At 46.3% G+C, this 17,867-nt stretch overlaps 1 protein-coding gene across 9 annotated transcripts in view; it reads right to left on the bottom strand.

The window, feature by feature from the left end:
* FAM120B (family with sequence similarity 120B) overlaps nt 1-9,087 on the bottom strand; it is a 112,159-nt gene extending 103,072 nt beyond the window's left edge. For 8 of the 9 annotated variants that reach the window (XR_009495790.1, XR_009495791.1, XM_015472974.3 and 5 more), the window contains exon 1: nt 9,000-9,087. The gene's annotated coding sequence lies outside the window, so the exon portion shown is untranslated. The remainder of the gene's footprint in view (nt 1-8,999) is intronic. The other variant, NM_001102507.1, reaches the window with a different exon arrangement.
* Between the last annotated feature and the right edge of the window lie 8,780 nt (nt 9,088-17,867).

Genomic DNA, 17,867 nt, shown 5'->3' with positions numbered 1-17,867 from the left:
AATTCAGAATAAGACTTCAATGTAAGTTTCAAAATTCATAAGTAAAACTGAAGTAATTTATTCATAAGAGACTTCTCGGGCTCTGAATTATCATCTGTGAATCACTCTTCTGCATAATTCTAACAATTAGCTCAAAGTCCACAGTAATGGAAAGGGCACGAGACAGGCGTGCCCATGCTGACAAGGGTCAGAACCTCTGACAGTGGACCCAGGAAACCCAGGGGACAGAAAAACGCCACATAAACAGCAGGGAAAACCGGCGCATGCGCCTTAACAAGCCCTAACACTATTCTCATCATAACACGGTGTGTTTACAATGTTTACTTGAGGTCATATCACAGGGATTAGGGAAAGTTCCTATCACAGTTAGCACCTTCTATTAAGAAAGCAGGGAATGATGGCTCAGTGGTGAAGACTGCAATTCCAATGCAGGGGACCCAGGTTCAGTCACTGTTTCGGCAACTAAAATCTCATAAGCTACATCAGATCAGATCAGATCAGTCGATCAGTCGTGTCCGACTCTTTGCGACTCCATGAATCGCAGCACGCCAGGCCTCCCTGTCCATCACCAACTCCCAGAGTTCACTCAGACTCACGTCCAACGAGTTGGTGATGCCATCCAGCCATCTCATCCTCTGTCGTCCCCTTCTCCTCCTGCCCCCAATCTCTCGAGCATCAGAGTCTTTTCCAATGAGTCAACTCTTTGCATGAGGTGGCCAAAGTACTGGAGTTTCAGCTTTAGCATCATTCCTTCCAAAGAAATCCCAGGACTGATCTCCTTCAGAACATAGTGTGGCAAAAAAAAATTTTTTTAAGAAAGCAGACAAATCCTTTATTTTAGACAGACTTCCATTCTAAATGTGAGATTTTTCTCCTTAATGAGAAAAAATCCAAAATTAAATTATCCAGAAAACTCTGCTGTTCAAGCTAGTATCCCCTTGTCCTGATGGCCAACCACTTTACCACTCATGACTTAAAGTAACTTACATGAATCTGTACTGGGCTAATTATCCGAGCTAAAGTACTGACATGGAGAGCATCCATCACTGCTGTGTACCTTCCAGAGCCCAGCGTGCACGTGGGCGTGCAGCTGGGCAGGTGTGTGTTTAAGAGCAGGTGTTCCACAATAAGAGCTGACATCAATGGACTCCTTGGCTAAAATTTGTTTATAAGGAAAAGGGTGTGGAGGACTGGGCTTTTCAGCTAGTAATGGCCCTGACTTACTGGCTGACTGAAAAGAAATCACTGACTCTTTGTACACCACTGACTTCACTTGCTCAAGTAAGACGACGGTTTACCTCTCAGTTTGGTGGATTTTAAACTAGTACTATAAAATCCTTTAGTAGATGGTGACTGCAGCCATGAAATTAAAAGACGCTTACTCCTTGGAAGGAAAGTTATGACCAACCTAGATAGCATATTCAAAAGCAGAGACATCACTTTGCCAACAAAGGTTCATCTAGTCAAGGTTATGGTTTTTCCTGTGGTCATGTATGGATGTGAGAGTTGGACTGTGAAGAAGGCTGAGCGCCGAAGAATTGATGCTTTTGAACTGTGGTGTTGGAGGAGACTCTTGAGAGTCCCTTGGACTGCAAGGAGATCAGCCCTGGGATTTCTTTGGAAGGAATGATGCTAAAGCTGAAACTCCAGTACTTTGGCCACCTCATGCGAAGAGTTGACTCATTGGAAAAGACTCTGATGCTGGGAGGGATTGGGGGCAAGAGGAGAAGGGGACGACAGAGGATGAGATGGTTGGATGGCATCACCGACTCGATGGACATGAGTCTGAGTGAACTCCGGGAGTTGGTGATGGACAGGGAGGCCTGGCGTGCTGTGATTCATGGGGTCTCAAAGAGTCGGGACACGACTGAGGGACTGATCTGATCTGATCTGATCCACATAATTTAAACCTTAAGTAACATGTTTTAATTCTCTGAAAACTTTTCCAACAGAACACCTTACAAAGAAATAGAAATTTACTTATAAAAGCAAATGAAAATGTAAAAGTTATTCCCACTTGTTCCTCTATAAAAGTAACTGATAGTATAAGGATGCCTCACTTTCAAACTAATTAAGATGAAATTAATTTCTCTGAGTGAATTCCCAGTGTGTGATTCTAATTTCAGTGGAGGTAAGAGCTCCTTTTATGATCTTAATTAAGTGGACTTCACTGCAGATGGTGACTTCAGCCATGAAATTAAAAGAGGTTTACTCCTTGGAAGGAAAGTTATGACCAACCTAGATAGCATATTCAAAAGCAGAGACATTACTTTGCCAACAAAGGTCCATCTAGTCAAGGCTATGGTTTTTCCTGTGGTCATGTACGGATGTGAGAGTTGGACTGTAAAGAAAGCTGAGCACCGAAGAATTGATGCTTTTGAACTATGGTGTTGGAGAAGACTCTTGAGAGTCCCTTGGACTGCAAGGAGATCCAGCCAGTCCATTCTAAAGGAGATCAGCCCTGGATGTTATTTGGAAGGAATGATGCTAAAGCTGAAACTCCAGTACTTTGGCCACCTCATGCGAAGAGTTGACTCATTGGAAAAGACTCTGATGCTTGGAGAGATTGGGGGCAGGAGGAGAAGGGGACGACAGAGGATGAGATGGCTGGATGGCATCACCGACTCGTTGGAAGTGAGTCTGGGTGAACTCCGGGAGTTGGTGATGGACAGGGAGGCCTGGCGTGCTGTGACTCATGGGGTCGCAGAGTCGGACATGACTGAGCAACTGAACTGAACTGAATTGAACTGGACTTCCCTTACTTTCAACCTTTTCTTGAAGGAGGTGGCAAGGCAGCAGCAATGAAGCAAATCAAATACACATATTGTTGCAAATGTTCTGCCTCCTGAGCTCAGCTGTCAATCTCTGACCTCGGTTCTTCCTCAGTTCAGTTCAGTTCAGTTGCTCAGTCGTGTCCGACTCTTCACAACCCCATGTATCGCAGCACGCCAGGCCTCCCTGTCCATCACCAACTCCCGGAGTTCACCCAGAGTCACGTCCATCGAGTCGGTGATGCCGTCCAGCCATCTCATCCTCTGTCGTCCCCTTCTCCTCCTGCCCCCAATCCCCCACCAGCATCAGAGTCTTTTCCAATGAGTCAACTCTTCGCATGAGGTGGCGAAAGTACTGGAGTTTCAGCTTTAGCATCATTCCTTCCAAAGAAATCCTAGGAACCTGATCTCCTTCAGAATGGACTGGCTGGATCACCCTGCAGTCCAAGGGACTCTCAAGAGTCTCCTCCAACACCACAGTTCAAAAGCATCAATTCTACGGTGCTCAGCCTTCTTCACTGTTCAACTCTCACATCCATACATGACCACAGGAAAAAACCACAGCCTTGACTAGATGGACCTTTGTTGGCAAAGTGATGTCTCTGCTTTTGAATGTGCTATCTAGGTTGGTCATAACTTTCCTTCCAAGGAGTAAGCCTCTTTTAATTTCATGGCTGCAGTCACCATCTGCAGTGATTTCGGAGCCCCAAAAAATAAAGTCTGACACTGTTTCCCCATCTATTTCCCATGAAGCGATGGGACCGGATGCCATGATCTTCGTCTTCTGAATGTTGAGCTTTAAGCCAACTTTTTCACTCTCCACTTTCACTTTCATCAAGAGGCTTTTTAGTTCCTCTTCACTTTCTGTCATAAGGGTGGTGTCATCTGCATATCTGAGGTTATTGATATTTCTCCCGGCAATCTTGATTCCAGCTTGTGTTTCTTCCAGTCCAGCGTTTCTCATGATGTACTCTGCATATAAGTTAAATAAGCAAGGTGATAATATACAGCCTTGGCGTACTCCTTTTCCTATTTGGAACCAGTCTGTTGTTCCATGTCCAGTTCTAACTGTTGCTTCCTGACCTGCATACACATTTCTCAAGAGGCAGGTCAGGTGGTCTGGTATTCCCATCTCTTTCAGAATTTTCCACAGTTTATTGTGATCCACACAGTCAAAGGCTTTGGCATAGTCAATAAAGCAGAAATAGATGTTTTTCTGGAACTCTCTTGCTTTTTCCATGATCCAGCGGATGTTGGCAGTTTGATCTCTGGTTCCTCTGCCTTTTCTAAAACCAGCTTGAACATCAGGAAGTTCACAGTTCATGTATTGCTGAAGCCTGGCTTGGAGAATTTTGAGCATTACTTTACTAGCATGTGAGATAGTGCAAGAGCAAACTAAAGCCATGTTACAACAGGAATGTGATCAGCCCCACTCATTCACATTTTCTTTTTGGCATTATTCAGTTGCTAAGTCATGTCTGACTCTTTGCCACCCCATGGACTATAGCATGCTGTTCTTCACTATTTACGGGAGTTTGCTCAAATTCATGTTCATTGAGTCAGTGATGCTATCAATCCATCTCACCCTCTGCCTCTCCCTTTTATTGCTTTAAATCTCTCCCAGCATCAGGATCTTTTCTAAATGAGTTTGCTCTTTACATCAGGTAGCCGAAGTATCGGAGAAGGCAATGGCACCCCACTCCAGTACTCTTGCCTGGAGGGTCCCATAGGAGAGCCTGGTAGGCTGCAGTCCATGGGGTCTCGAAGAGTCAGACACAACTAAGTGACTTCACTTTCACTTTTCACTTTCACACATTGGAGAAGGAAACGGCAACCCACTCTGGTGTTCTTGCCTGGAGAATCCCAGGGACGGGAGGCTGGTGGGCTGCCATCTATGGGATCACGCAGAGTCGGACGCAACTGAAGCAACTTAGCAGCAGCAGCCAAAGTACTGGAGTTTCAGCTTCAGTCCTTCCAATAAATATTCAGAACTGATTTCCTTCAGGGTTGAATGGTTTGATCTCCATGTAATCCAAAGGCCTCTCAAGAGTCTTGCCAAACACCACAGTTTGAAAATATCAATTCTTCAAAGGTGGTGTTCAGCTTTCTTTACAGTCCAACTTTCATATCCATACATGACTTCTGGAAAAACCATAGCTTTGACTATACAGATTTCTTTGGCAATGTCTTCGCTTTTTAATACACCATCTAGGCTTGTAATACCTTTCCTTCAAAGGAGCAAGCATTTTTTAATTTCATGGTTGCAGTCACCATCTGCAGTGATTTGGGAGCCCAAGAAAATAAAATCTACCACTGTTTCCATTGTTTCCCTATCTATTTGCCAGGACGTGAAGGGACCAGATGCCATGATCTTAGTTTTTTGAGTGTTGAGTTTTAAACCAGCTTTTTCACTCTCCTGTTTCACTTGCATCAAGAGGCTCTTTAATTCCTCTAGCTTTCTGCCATAAGGGTGGTGTCACCTACATATCTGAGGTTATTAGTATTTCTCCCAGCAATCTTGATTCCAGCTTGTGCTTCATCCAGCCCGGCATTTTCCATAATGTACTCTGCATATAAGTTAAATAAGCAGGCTGACAATTACAGCCTTGACATACTCCTTGCCCAATTTAGAACCAGTCTGCTGTTCCATGTCCAGTTCTAACTGTTGCTTCTTGACCTGCATACAGGTTTCCTAGGAGGCAGGTAAGGTGGTCTGGTATTCCCATCTAAGAATTTTCAACAGTTTTTTTGTGATCCACACCATCAATGTTTTAGCATAGTCAATGAAGCAGATGTTTTTTCTGGAATTCTCTTGCTTTTTCTATGATCCAACAAATGTTGGCGATTAGATCTCTGGTTCCTCTGCCTTTTCTAAATCCAGCTTGAACATCTGGAAGTTCTTGGTTCATGTACTGATGAAGCCTAGCTTGGAGAATTTTGATCATTACTTTGCTAGCATGAGAGATGAGTGCAATTGTGCAGGAGTCTGAATATTCTTTCACACTGCCTTTCTTTGGGGCTTCCCTTGAAGCTCAGCTGGTAAAGAATCCACCTGCAATGCAGGAGACTTGGTTTCAATTCCTGGGTTGGGAAGATACACTGGAGAAGGGAAAGGTTACCCACTCCAGTATTCTGGCCTGGAGAATTCCATGGACTGTATAGTCTATGGGGTCACAAAGAGTCGGACACGATTGAGTGACTTTCATTCACTTCTTTGGGACTGGAATGAAAACTGACCTTTTTCAGTCCTGTGACCACTGCTGAGTTTTCCAAATTTGCTGGCATATTGAGTGCAGCCCTTTCACAGCATCATCTTTTAGGATGTGAAATAGTTCAGCTGGAATTCCATCACCTCCATTACATTTGTTTGTAGTGATGTTTCCTAAGGCCCACTTGACTTCACACTCCAGGATGTCTGGCTCTAGATGAGTGATCACACCATTGTGGTTATCTGGGTCATTAAGATCTTTTTTGTATAGTTCTTCTGTGGATTCTTGCCACCTTTTCTTAATATCTTTTGCTTTTGTTTGGTCCATACCATTTCTGTCCTTTATTGTGACCATCTTTGCATGAAATGCTCCCTTGATATCTCTAGGTTTCTTGAAGAGATCTCTAGTCTTTTCCATTCTATTGTTTTCATCTATTTCTTTGCATTGATCACTTAGGAACACTTTATCTGTGCTCCCTAGTCTTTGGAACTCTGCATTCAGATTAATATATCTTTCCTTTTCTCCTTTGCCTTTCACTTCTTTTCTTTTCTCAGCTACATGTAAGGCCTCCTCAGACAACCATTTGCCTTTTTGCATTTCTTTTTCTTGAGGATGGTGTGATCACTGCCTTGTGTACAATGTTACAAAACTCCGTACATTGTTCTTCAGGCATTCTTATCCATCAGGTCTAATCCCTTGAATCTACTTGTTACTTCCACTGTATAATCGTAAGGGATTTGATTTAGGTCATACCTGAATGGCCTAGTAGTTTTCCCTACTTTCTTCAATTTAAGCCTAAACTTTGCAATAAGAAACTTATGATCTGAGCCACAGTCAGCTCCCAGCCTTGTTTTTGCTGACTGTATAGAGCTTCTCCATCTTTGGGTGCAAAGAATATAATCCAATTTTGTAATCGTCCATGTGTGGACATCACCACGTCTCTTGTGTTGCTGGAAAAGGGTGTTTGCTATGACTAGTGGCTTCTCTCCAAGCCTCAGTAAGAAGCACACACAAGGAGGAATGGGAGGTGGGGAAGGGAAAGTAAAGGAACATAAAACCAAGACAATAGGAGGTAACTAAAGGGATCCAAGCACTGTGGGGGGCTGAAACTTAATAATTTGAGGCCCTTCTTTAAAACACACACACAATTATAAACTAAAAACCACTGAGGCCCTTCCTAGTGCCTTGGAAGGGGCCCATGGAAGTGAGGACTCTGAAGTCTGAACTTTATTAGCTTTACAGTAAAATGTGCCCCATGAATGCCACTGATTCAGGCTCGGGGAGTAGACAGAACCTCAGAATAGTAACAACTGAAGGTGACCGCAGCCATCACCTACTTCGGTCTTCTCATTTCTCAGGTGAGAAATCCATCAGCCAGAAGTGATTAGATATCTCTGTGTCTGGAAGGCTGAGTGGTTAGGAGTTACACAAAGAAACTGGGAGGTAAGGTAGTCAGAAAGCAGTACGTGTGGCAATGAGCAGTGTGACACAACCAAGGAGGTCTCACTGCTTTACATGAACACAGCATACTAAGGAAGGCACTGCTAGATTTCTGAGAGTGAGGAATGGCCAGGTTGGGAGAAAGCCACTCCAGTGACCTGAGAGATGGCAGATGCTGGGGAAATCAATACACAAAGAATGTGTGAAGCTGTGGTGGGGCAGGGGGTAGCTCCCAACAGCAAGGTCCAAACATGCGCAGGTCAGAGAGCACATGATGCTGGGAGGCCATGGTTCAGAAACAACAGCAACAGAGCACGAAGCACAAGGGTCACACTAGACACCGAGGACTCACAGAGCATAATACATCTGGGAGGTGAGAGGTGAGGAGCCTGACGCTGCAGACCTGCCTCCCATTCTCTGAATTGTCTCAAGTGCTCAAGTCAAAAATGTGGAAGTCACTTGAAATACCACCTCACTTTTCCCCACATCAAACTCACTTCCAAGTTCTCCCCACTACCATTTCCAAATTTTCAGTCCTAAAACTTCTCTTCCCTAAATGACTGCAAATGCCATCTTATCACACACAGTCATCCCGGACCACCACCAGTACACCTGTCAGATGACTCTTTTAACGCTAAGATCTGATCACTTATTTGATCACATCTCTTGTACACCTGTCAGATGACTCTTCTAACACTAAGATCTGATCGCTTATTTGATCACATCTCTTGTTGTTCCTAGTTCTCCCAAAGGGGCTTCCCTGGTGGCTTAGTGGTAAACAATCCTCCTGCAATTCAGGAGACTCAAGAGACATGGGTTTGATCCCTGGGTTGGGAAGATCCCCTGGAGGAGAAAATAGCAACCCACTCCAGTCTTCTTGCGGAAAAAATCCCACGGATAGAGGAGCCTGGCTGCCGGGAATATCCCATGGACAGAGGAACCTGGCAGGCTATAGTCCATAAAATCACAGTCAGACAGGACTGAGTGAGCACAATTCTCTCAAGCTTCCTGCCAACCCCAACTCTAATCAACCTATATTTTCCAGAATATGTCCAACGGTCTCAAACCTACATGTGGTAAGCACCGTTTCTGCTGCAATAATGAATGGCCTCTTGCCCACAGCACCTCTCAATTTGTACTTATTCGAAACTCAGCTAGAATCCCCCCTCCAGTACAGAGGCTTCTGTCCCCTCCTTGGCCGTCTAGGACAAACCATGTTCTCAGCCACCTACGCATCATCCCACCCGCCATTCTTCCCCCAAGGGCATGGTGCTTGCCGGGTACTGGAGCCCCAGCTCAGGACTGATGGGTGACTGGGGGAAGGCGCTCAAGTTCGGAGACGCACGTGCAGAGGTCAGAGGACGCCTCCCCGAGAGACAACAGACAGGGTCACCGGGGACCCGAAACCACACGCCTCTTTCCAGAGAGGGGTCGGGCCAGGGTGGCGCCAGGGGGAACAGGCAGGGCGCACAGCTGTGGGGTCGAGCGGTCAGGGAGACGCGGCTCAGGGACCGCGACGGCGCCGAATCGCGAGTGCATCCTCAGCACCGAGGCAATAGCCCCGCAGGCCCAGCCCTACCTAGAGACGCGCCAGGACACCGGAGACGTGCCCACGCCGCCCTCGGCCCTCAGCAGCGGTGCGCACTTCCGCTTCCCGTCGCGAGACCGCCCCGCCCACGAGAGGGCGGGGCCTGCGCGGCCGGCCGGGATGCGCCGGGAGCGCCACGCGCAGGCGCCTGAGAGCGCGTGGTGGCGCCGGCGCCGGCTCCGCGCCCGTTGCCTCGGAAACCGCGCTGTGCTTCCGAGGTCGGGGTCACGACTCGCTCGGCTTCCGCATGCGTACCCGTTGGTGCTGTGGGCGGCGCAGCGGTTGTACGCTAGGTCGGGGCCGTATGGCGCAGTTTGGCATGAGAGCGCTGAGATGATGGGGTGAGCTGCAGCGAGACGGGAGGCTGGACCTGAGCCCCGGGCCTGGAGGAGCAGGCGGCGGGGGGTCCTGAACGGGTGGACTTTCAGGCTTGGCGCTCTGTCCACCTTACCATCTGTCCGATTGGGAGGAGGCCGGCGCTTCCCAGCTGGGGCTGAGCAAGGACACAGTGGAGCACAGCAAGCCCTAGGTAGAGAGGAGCCACGCTAACATGACTGTGACGGCGACCGCCCCCCGAACTATTCTGGAGCCTACGGATCTTCGTAGACAGACCTGCGGTCTGGAATGGGGCGAGAGCCCAGGGCGGCCGCCAGGGCAGGGGAGGAAGCGAGGATGCGTCTCACGTTAAGGAATTTGGACTCTGGAAGCCATGTTGTTGTTTAGTCCGCCTCTTTGTGACCCCATGAACTGCAGTAGGCCCGGCTTCCGTGTTCTTCACCGTGTCCTGGGAGTTTGCTCAAACTCATGGCCATTGAGTCAGTGATCCCATCCAACCATCTCACCCTCTGTCTCCCCTTTCTCTTGCCCGCAGTCTCTTCCAGCATCAGGGTCGTTTCCAATGAGATGGCTCTTCCGGAGCCAGTGGCCAGAGTATTAGAGCTTCAGCTTCAGCATCAGTCCGTAAAGAAGGCTGAGTGTTGAAGAACTGATGCTTTTGAATTGCGGTGCTGGAAAAGACTCTTGAGAGCCCTTTGGACTGCATGAAAGTCAACCAGTCAGTCCTAAAGGAAATCAACCCTGAATATTCATTGGAAGGAAGCTGCCATCTCGACCTTGTTTTGGCAGCTGCTTTGAGGCCAGTAAGGTTCATGTTAAGGACATGCTCCCCTGGGCTGGGAGATAGGCAGTCTTTTGATTATACACGATTCCCATTTCTCTAGTCACAACGCCAGTCTTTTATTTAAAGCCAGGAGAACATTTTGGTCGCCAAGTGTGATGACAGAATAACTTTGAAACCAATCTAATTTATTTTTAAATACTTGGCAAACTTCAATTAATAATATCAAGTTACTTAAGGTGTATCTCAAACCCTGTCTTTGCACAGGAGGGCTGCTGCAAGCCCCAGAGAGCTTACTTTCCATCTGGGAAGTAAGATGGTCAGATATTGTTCCTGCTGAGTCTCTTGCAGATCAAGCAGTCAAAAAACATTAACAAATTGATGGGACTTCCCTCGTGATCCAGTGGTTCTTCCTCTACTTCTACTGCAGGGGACACAGGTTGGATCCTTGGTCAGGGGGAAACTAAGATCCCAAATGCTGTGGCATGGCCAAAAAAAAAAAAAAAAATTACCAAATTGAAGTAATTCACCATAGGTATGTATTAATTTAGGAAGGGCTCTCTCCATTCCGTCTACAAGACTTTCATTTCTTGTTGATATTTTTTCTAAAATCAAACAGCACCTAATACTGGTTGGGTGCCATAGGGTCAGACAAACAGTATGTGCGATGGTTTCTAGTCATGAGTGCATGTGTAGCTGGGGAGAGGAACACTTCAAATATCAGGGAACAAGCAAAAGCGTGGGCTTAAAGCATGCAGATGAAGAAGGCAGCAAGGAGACAATGTGAGAGTTGAACCTGGAAGGGAGGGTAGGATCTGAGGCTGGATGAGAAGAGGAAGGACTTATAGGCAGAAAGAGCAAAGCTAGGAAAGAGATGGAGGTGGGGATTCAGGTGTTGTGAGGGAGCAGCAGGCACCCCAGACTTTAGGAGCAGGAAACACACACAGTGCAGACACGGGGCCAGATTACGGAGGCCGAGGCACCAAGCTGACCAAAGCTCCCTCTCGTTGCCCTGTGTCAGTCCTTACCACTTAGCAGCACTTGGTTCTACCCCACAGAACTTCAAATAAACACCTCTGCCTCCCTCCTAATACAGATGATCAAGGGTCAACAGACATTTGAGAAAGATGGGAAGGATGAAGAGGAAAAAACAAACTTAGAAGAGGAAAAAATATTAAAAAGTTTATTATCTGCAGCTTTTGGAGATAATATATCAGTGAAAGAAAAAAGGTATATCAAAGAGCATTCAGAAAATAAGAGCTTTTGAGAATTTTTTTAAAAAGCAATTTTAATGTTAAAAATTGATTCAAGAGAAGATAAATTTGATGATGACTCTTGGATAATAGAAGAAAAAGAGATAAAGAGGAAAACATAAGGAAGAGACCCAGCAATGCCCAGCACAACAAACCTATGAAGATTCACAGGATGGCACAGTATCACAAAATGTCAGGACACCAGGGATAAAGGGCCTTAAAGAGTTTCCATAAGGAAAAACAGGATACATTTAGGGATTGGAAACCAGGATGGCATGGAAAGTCTCAACAGAATGCCAGGAAACTGAAATTCAGTGGAGCACTAAGTTTCAAAATTCTGAAGAAAATGAAACATGGAATTCTACTCAAAATCAAAATATTAGTTATAAGTCTGGGAGTAAGATTTTTTTCAGATATACAGTTCAAAAATATTATCTACCAAATACTTTATCTCAGATACCTGCTGGAGGATACTCTCCAAAATTTAAGAGGCCAAGAAAAAGGAATATTTAGGATCCAGACAGTAGGGAATCCAAGTGAAGAGAGGTGGGAAACCTCAGGACAAAATCTAGACACACATCTCCAGGAAAAGTCAGTCCATAGAATGCCTGGGGTGTTTGAGTATTTTAAGAGGAGATCTACAGAGTTTGGTGACAACATGTAATAGATACATAGAAAAGTAAATAAGCAAATTAGGCAGTTGTTGAATCCAGTAAAGACAAATTGTACAAAGAAGAAAATGTAATCATAGCATATGCTTCAGCTGTGAATAATGATTCCATAATTTTAATGAGGTAAGTAATGGTAACCTAATGAAAAGGGTACTGTAACTTTTTCAAAAAATGAGAGGTGATGGTCTATGGATTCATACCTGTGTGTATCTAGGAAATCCTGTGGAAGTGTTAAACCTTGAGTTTCTAGAGTTGGAAGTTTATAGACAATGTGCACAACTGGAAAAGATATAGCATTAGAAAGTTTCTTTTAAAGAAATATGAGTCAGTTTCAAACAAAATAGCTATGAGGTAAACAGAAGGGAAAAAATTGGGAATGCATGGTGTGGGAAATATCTACGTTTTTGTTGTAAACCTAGAAGTACTATTTGAATTTTAAAATCTGTAGGCATATTACATTGATAAAAGGAAAATATATTAAATTTTAAAAAGTAAGTTGCACGTACAGTGATAGTTCAGTTCAGTTCAGTCGCTCAGTCATGTCCGAGTCTTTGCAACCCCATGAATCGCAGCACGCCAGGCCTCCCTGTCCATCACCAACTCCCGGAGTTCACTCAGACTCACGTCCATCGAGTTGGTGATGCCATCCAGCCATCTCATCCTCTGTCGTCCCCTTCTCCTCCTGCCCCCAATCCCTCCCAGCATCAGAGTCTTTTCCAATAAGTCAACTCTTCGCATGAGGTGGCCAAAGTACTGGAGTTTCAGCTTTAGCATCATTCCTTCCAAAGAAATCCCAGGGCTGATCTCCTTCAGAATGGACTGGTTGGATCTCCTTGCAGTCCAAGGGACTCTCAAGAGTCTTCTCCAACACCACAGTTTAAAAGCATCAATTCTTCAGCGCTCAGCCTTCTTCACAGTCCAACTCTCACATCCATACATGACCACAGGAAAAACCATAGCCTTGACTAGATGGACCTTTGTTGGCAAAGTAATGTCTCTGCTTTTGAATGTGCTATCTAGGTTGAACATAACTTTCCTTCCAAGGAGTAAGCCTCTTTTAATTTCATGGCTGCAGTCACCATCTACAGTGATTTTGGAGCCCCAAAAAATAAAGTCTGACACTGTTTCTACTGTTTCCCCATCTATTTCCCATGAAGTGATGGGACCGGATGCCATGATCTTCGTCTTCTGAATGTTGAGCTTTAAGCCAACTTTTTCACTCTCCACTTTCACTTTCATCCAGAGGCTTTTTAGTTCCTCTTCTCTTTCTGTCATAAGGGTGGTGTCATCTGCATATCTGAGGTTATTGATATTTCTCCCAGCAATCTTGATTCCAGCTTGTGTTTCTTCCAGTCCAGCGTTTCTCATGATGTACTCTGCATATAAGTTAAATAAGCAGGGTGATGATATACAGCCTGGACGTACTCCTTTTCCTATTTGGAACCAGTCTGTTGTTGTAACTGTTGCTTCCTGACCTGCATACACATTTCTCAAGAGGCAGGTCAGGTGGTCTGGTATTCCCATCTCTTTCAGAATTTTCCACAGTTTGTTGTGATCCACACAGTCAAAGGCTTTGGCATATTCAATAAAGCAGAAATAGATGTTTTTCTGGAACTCTCTTGCTTTTTCCATGATCCAGCAGATGTTGGCAGTTTGATCTCTAGTTCCTCTGCCTTTTCTAAAACCAGCTTGAACATCAGGAAGTTCACGGTTCACATATTGCTGAAGCCTGGCTTGGAGAATTTTGAGCATTACTTTACTAGCGTGTGAGATGAGTGCAATTGTGCGGTAGTTTGAGCATTCTTTGGCATTGCCTTTCTTTGGGATTGGAATGAAAACTGACCTTTTCCAGTCCTGTGGCCACTGCTGAGTTGCACAATTATTACTCAAACTCAACTCTGTCTAAATTCTAAGTTTCTTAAAAAATTTTATGACTACAATACATTACAGTGAAGGGGAGAGAAGCCAAAGATTATTTCCAGGTCTCTTTCCTGGGACATTAAAAGAAAAATTGTACATAGAAATAAGTGTAAAAGGAGCACAAACATTTGCATGTGACTATTCTCATCCTTTTCCCTGCCTCTGCATCATATCATCTATAAACACTTTCCTGTGCCCTATTGTACACATCAGATTTTTCAGTTTGGGGAGAATCTAAAAACAGAGGATGAAGGATTTACATAAGACAGAAAACGGGAAAAAGGAAGAAAACTGCAGGTAGAAAGTAGGGAGAAGTTAAGGGAGAGTAAAATGTTTCCAAAATTTTTGGCAAGAAAAAAGACCACAACCATGAAAACAACTCTACATGGGTGATTGAGGTGAAATACAGAATTGCTTCAGCCCTGAAAGAGCGCCCCTTCCTCTACACGCTACCCTAATGTCTGTTTATGACTGCTTGGATCCCTAAAGGCTTCATGCAGCCACTAGAGAGAGCTCATCCAGGCTGGACGCCAACAAGACAGGGAAGGTGGGGCAGACAGATGGGGGTACTCTGTGCCTTGAGATGTGGTTGAGCCAAACATTAACTCAGACCACTCTACCTCCTTACCCTGTGAGATGAAGTCTTTTCCTTACAGTTAAGAATATTAGAGTTTTCTGTTACCTGCAGCCCAAAGTACTGTAACTGTTCCAGCTTCTGTCCATGAAGGAATAATTACTACAGAACTGTTCCTTCCACTCTAAACAACTAGAAAACTAGATAAAAATATATGAAATTAATATTTTCGGACATTAGGCAATAGGAAGTGAAGGATGAAGATTCTTGAAGACTGATCTTTGATAAGATCAATTAAACTGACAAACCTTTAGCTAAATTGATCATGATAGAGAAGAGACTTGGGTTACCCATATTAAGGATGGAAGAAATGGTATCACAGATTTACTAACATTGAAGAGGTTAAAAGGAGGCTATTTGAACACCTTTAGATGAGATGACGGAGAAGGCAATGGCACCCCACTCTAGTACTCTTGCCTGGAAAATCCCATGGATGGAGGAGCCTAGTGGGCTGCAGTCCATGGGGTCGCTAAGAGTCGGACATGACTGAGCAACTTCACGTTCACTTTTCACTTTCATGCATTGGAGAAGGAAATGGCAACCCACTCCAGTATTCTTGCCTGGAGAATCCCAGGGATGGGGGAGCCTGGTGGGCTGCCATCTATGGGGTCGCACAGAGTCGGACACGACTAAAGTGACTTAGCAGCAGCAGCAGCAGATAAAGAAATTCCTTGAACCAAATGAATTACCAAATCTGACAAAAGAAGAAATAGAAAATCTGGGTAACTTTATATCTCTTAAATCCTATATTAAGTTGAATTTATAAGTAAAAATATTCCAACAAAAAAATTCCAGACCCTAGTGGTCTCAACCGGTGAATTCTATTCAAACATTGAAGACATTAATCCTACACAAACTTTCTGAAAATTAAAGACCAGGGAACATTTCTCTCCTTGTACCGTTCATCTATTGGCAGAAAGCAGGTCTGATTTCACTCTGGACTTCCAGCCCCTTGAGCGGTGAGTGGGGGAATGAATAAATGACTGAATTGGCCTTCTCATTGCCGTGTGCTTTGGGTCTGAGAGTAGCCCCAGCTGTGAACTCTGATTGAGATAAGCCAGTCGTGGTTCCCCGTGTGCCTTGACCGTCTCTGGCTCAGTGCTGACCTATGACTTTGTCTAAGCCCATGAGAAATGCAGGTGGTGCTGGTGGATCATTCCCTAACGTACTCAAGCTGTTATTTGACCTGAAAACAGCTACATTTCTTGCTTCAATTAACTTACCTATGTTAATAAGAACAGTTCCAACTACCGCAAGAACAATTTATGGTTTATGATTGTTCCTTAAGTATTGAGACTCACCAACCATGCCCCTACGTACCTGGCAACACCTCCATGTATCCCTTTTGAGAGCAGTTTACAATCATTAGTGATGATTATTGAGAAACAGCCCTGGGCCCCATTCTATTTTCCTATGACAAAATAGAATTTTGAAAACAGATCTCGATGGTGAGCCAGTGCTGTCCCCACTCCACGTTTCCTGTGAGGTGGGGGAGGGGAGGGATCAAAAATTAAAATGACAAGAAGGAAGGAAACTGTTGAAAAGCTCGAAAGTATGTCTTACATTTGGAGATTAGGAAATGTGCTGATGTGAAGGTGAAAGAACATTTGCCTAAATTTGTCCCCCTTTTTTCTCCAATACTTAGGCTGTTTATTGGGGTCCCTTTCTCTCCAGACCATTTACTGGAGTAGGGCTTTGCAAAGCCGTTTCCTAGCAGCAGAGTGCAGAAGGCCCATTCACAGCACAATGGACGGGAAAGGAAAGAAAGAGCTCCGTTTGTTTAAACTGCCTCTGTCTTCATTCACAGCCTGATGTCCCTCTGCATTGTGACACCCACAATGGCACTAAGGGAATCATTGTGACCGAAAACAAACCAAAACAGAACACGAGATGCTAAAATAAAAGAGTCATACAACAATATTGCTAAAAGGAATCTAAGTCATACATCTGAGATTTATGTTCGCTTTTGGCGATGTTGCCTACTGGCCGGTGTTTATAATAACCATTAGTTTAATAAAAAGGTAAACGGGAACTTGTACATTTTTAAGTTGCTTCCACAGAGAGCATGAATACGCTGAAGGCCGTTTAACAGTCATTGGTTTTTGTTTGCACAACATTCGTGAGCCACCTTCGCACGTTGTGTTTATTTTCCTTCTAATACTCGTGCCCTGGCAGTGCCCATGTGGCCCAGCAGCGTCTCCCGCACAGTCGCCCCCGCCAGCTCCCACCCCCCACCGCCACCCCCAGCCCAGACCGACCTCAGACGTTGCAGGAACCCACGCCCAGTTCAGCAGGCAACAGGTGGAAGGTTGAATAGCTTCACACGTTTTTCGGGAGGGGGTGGGGAGAAGGAGGAGAAAAAGGAGGGCGGGAGAGCAGGCTTTTGGGAGCCGATTTAAGGATTAGATCAGATGTTATTGCTAGTGAAAAATTAAACAGCCCGGTGCTCTGGGGAGTGCAGATTAATATATTTAGTGACTGTGCGCACAAAGGCCGCTCATTGTGGCCACGTCTGAATGCCTGTGAATAGGATGGAACATATGCGGCCTGTCACCGCAGGTGCCCACATCTGTTCCTCTGCGGGCAGATGCTCGCAGAGAGGAGGTGGGAGGCCGGGCAGGACGGCGCAGCCGCGCGGAGCCGCTCGGGTCAGGCGGCGACAAGCGGGCGGGGCGGAGTCCGGGCGGTTCCGGCCCAGCCTGCGCCCCGCCCCGCGGGCCGGTGATTGACGGGCCCCGGGACCGGCGACAGGTGCCCGCGACCTCCGGGCGGGGTGTGTCCCGGAGCGAGACCTCGGGCGGGCCCGGGTCGTTCTCGCCGCCCTTCCTTTCCCACCCGCATTGTCTGACGCTGCCTCGGGCCGGCGACTCCCAGGTGGAGCCGCGCCTCGGTGCAGGTGACCGCGTGCGCCCCCGTGCCGCGCGCCCGGCGACCAGGGCTGGCCCGTCGACCTCGCCCTCCCAGCCCGCGCGCGTGCCCCTGCGGCGGGTGCCCGCCGCCGCCACCCACTCCAAGCCGCCCTCTGGAGCGCCCACCGGCGCCGCTCCCCCTCCAGGCAGCCCTCCGGAGCTCCTGGCCCGGCGCGTTCAGTCGGGGGCCGCTCGGGCGGGAGCGCGGAGCAGCTGCGCGGTCATCTGATCCGGACAAAGGCGCCCGGAGCCGCGCCAGGTAAACAGCGCTTTGTCATGGAGATGAGCGCGGACCGCCGGGCAGATGATCCCGGGGTCGGAGGAGCGGCCTCCGCGCCGCCAGCTGAGCCACGCG

This window comes from Bos taurus, chromosome 9 (genome assembly GCF_002263795.3).
Source record: "Bos taurus isolate L1 Dominette 01449 registration number 42190680 breed Hereford chromosome 9, ARS-UCD2.0, whole genome shotgun sequence".
Lineage (NCBI taxonomy): Eukaryota > Metazoa > Chordata > Mammalia > Artiodactyla > Bovidae > Bos > Bos taurus.
This window is presented reverse-complemented; position numbering and strand designations above follow the sequence as displayed.